Source organism: Neophocaena asiaeorientalis, unplaced genomic scaffold (genome assembly GCF_003031525.2).
Source record: "Neophocaena asiaeorientalis asiaeorientalis breed wild unplaced genomic scaffold, Neophocaena_asiaeorientalis_V1.1 scaffold114, whole genome shotgun sequence".
NCBI classification, from domain to species: Eukaryota; Metazoa; Chordata; class Mammalia; order Artiodactyla; family Phocoenidae; genus Neophocaena; species Neophocaena asiaeorientalis.
Genome location: NW_020173116.1, coordinates 11,911,100 through 11,913,665, shown reverse-complemented (window position 1 = coordinate 11,913,665; position 2,566 = coordinate 11,911,100).

The following is a 2,566-nucleotide window of genomic DNA, read 5'->3' as shown; positions in this document are numbered from 1 at the left end:
GTTTGTTATTTGTTGCTTTTCCCTTGTTGCTTTTAATCTTTTCTCTTAACTTTAATTTTTGTCAATTGGATTACTATGTGTCTCGATGTATTCCTCCTTGGGTTTATCCTGCTTGGGACTCTCTGTACCTCCTGGATTTGGGTGACTGTTTCCTTTCCCACGTTAGGAAAGTTTTCAGCTATTACCTGTTGAAATATTTTATCTGAGCCTTTCCCTCTCTCTTTTCCTTCTGGGAGCCCTATAGTGCAAATGTTGGTGTGTTTGTTGTCCCAGGGATCTCTTAATCTGTCCTCATTTCCTTGTATTCTTTCTCCTTTATTTTGTTCCACATAAGTGATTTCCACCACTCTTGTCTTTCAGTTCACTTATCTGTTCTTCTGCCTAATTTTTCTGCTATTGATTCCTGCTAGTGTATTTTTCGTTTCAGTAACTGTAGTCTTCAGCTCTGTTTGTATTTTATATTTTCTAAGTCTTTGTTAATAACTTCTTGTAACTTCTCTTGCTATACCTCCATTCTTTTCCAGAGCTCTTGGATCATCTTTACAATCATTACTCTGAACTCTTTCTCAGGTATATTGCTTTCTCCATTTTGCTTAGTTGTTCTTCTGAGGTTTTATTTTGTTCCACTTTCTGAAACATATTCCTTTGCTGTCTCATTTTGTCTAAATTTCTATTTGTGTTTTTATGTATATGGAAGGTTAGTTATGTTTCTTGTCCTTGGAGAAGTGGCCCTCTTGTAGGGGATGTCCTATGTGTCCCAGCAGTTCACTCGCCTCTCGTCATCCGAGGGCCAGGTTCCAGCTGGTCCCGGGTAGGTTCTCACCTGTGTTTGCAGACTCATTTCTGCAGGCTGTGGGATCATAATTTTCTTGCTTCTGGTGTCTGCCCCCCTGGTGTGTAAGGCTGGTCTAGAGGCTTGCTCAGGCATCCTGGTGTGAGGGTGCTGGTGCCTGCCCACTGGTGGCTGGAGCTAGGCTTTGACCCTCTTGTGGGTCGTGTCCTGTTAAGTGGTGCTTGTAGAGGTAGCTGTGGGCTCAAAGTCTTTCGGCAGCCTGTCTGCTGATGGGTGGGACTGTTCTCTCCCTGTTGGTTGTTTGGCCTGAGGCATCTCAGCACTGGAGCCTTCAGGCTGTTGGGTGGGGTCAGGTCTTTGTGCAAAATGTAGGCCTCCGGGAGAGCATGCTGATGAATATTCCCTGATAACTCTGTAAGCAGTGTCCTTTCCCCATCGTGAGCCACAGCTACCCCATGCTGCCTCGGGAGACCCTGCAAGACCAGCAGGTACGTCTGGCCTATGCCCCTGTGAAGTCACTGATTTGTCCCTGGGGCCTGGTACATGCTGGAACTTGTGTGTACCCTGCAAGAGTGGAGTGTCTGTTTCCCCCAGTCCTGTGGAGCACCTGCAATCGAGCCTTGCTGGCCTTCAAAGCCAAATGCTCTGAAGGCTTCTCCTCCCAATGCCAGAACCCCAAGTTGGGGATCCTGACATGGGACTCAGAACTCAGTCCTGTGGGAGAACTTCTATGATATAATTCTTCTCCAGTTTTGGGTCACTGACCCATGTGTTATGAGATTTGATTATATTGGCATTGTACCCCTCCTACCATCTCATTGTGGTTTCTTCATTGTTTTTGGGTATAGAATATCTTGTTTGTTAGGTTCCAGTCTCTTTTAACGATGGTTGTAGAGCAGTTGTGGTTTTGCTATGCTCGTGAGGGGAGGTGAGCTCAGGGTTCTTCTACTCTGTCATCTTCTCGAGAATTCTAGTGTGGGTTTTTGAGAGCTTGTCTAATGAGTGAAAATGCAGGAGCACCGGGTAGATGGACCTTTGACTGTATTAGGGGATCCTTAGCTTTCTCTACATTAGTATCCTTTAGAGGATAAGTGTTTCATTTTTTCATGTTCTTACCAAAATTTGGTAATGTCAGACTTTTACACTGCCAGCTTTTGCCAGTGCAATGATGGGAAAGCTATTGTGTGCATTTATTTTACAATTCTCTGATTACTAGGAAGGTGGAACACCTTTGCCTATGTTCATATTTGTCCTCTGAAATTCCTTATGTTTTTCTCTTTCACCCACCTAGTTGTTTGTCTTCCTCTCATCAATTTGTAGAGAACTTGTTATATTCGACCTCTGATATTTTATGTGTACAACTAGTTTCCCAGTGAGAATGAAGCAGAAATGTGTCCACAGGGCATGGCCAAATGTTCTAAAACTCAGTGTGGGTGGAGTGGGGTCCTACCAAGATCTTTATACCTTCAAGCTTCTTAAGTTCTTACCTTTTTTTTTTTCCTGTCTCTGGGAGGCTTGAGAATACGCAGCAGCAGTTCTGCAGTTGACTTTTGTTGCTGGAATAAAATGAACTTCTAGAGATGGAAGGAGCAACAGGGGTGACAGGAGGGTGATGCTAACACATTTAGTTTCCTGGGGTCCTCAGCTCCAGTCATCAGTTCATTCACTGACTCATCAAATATTTATCCAGTCTCCTCCTTTGTGTCAGATGACACTCCAAGTGTTGGAAACAGCTGGACAGAAGACAGACAATCTCAGAGATTACAGTCTAGT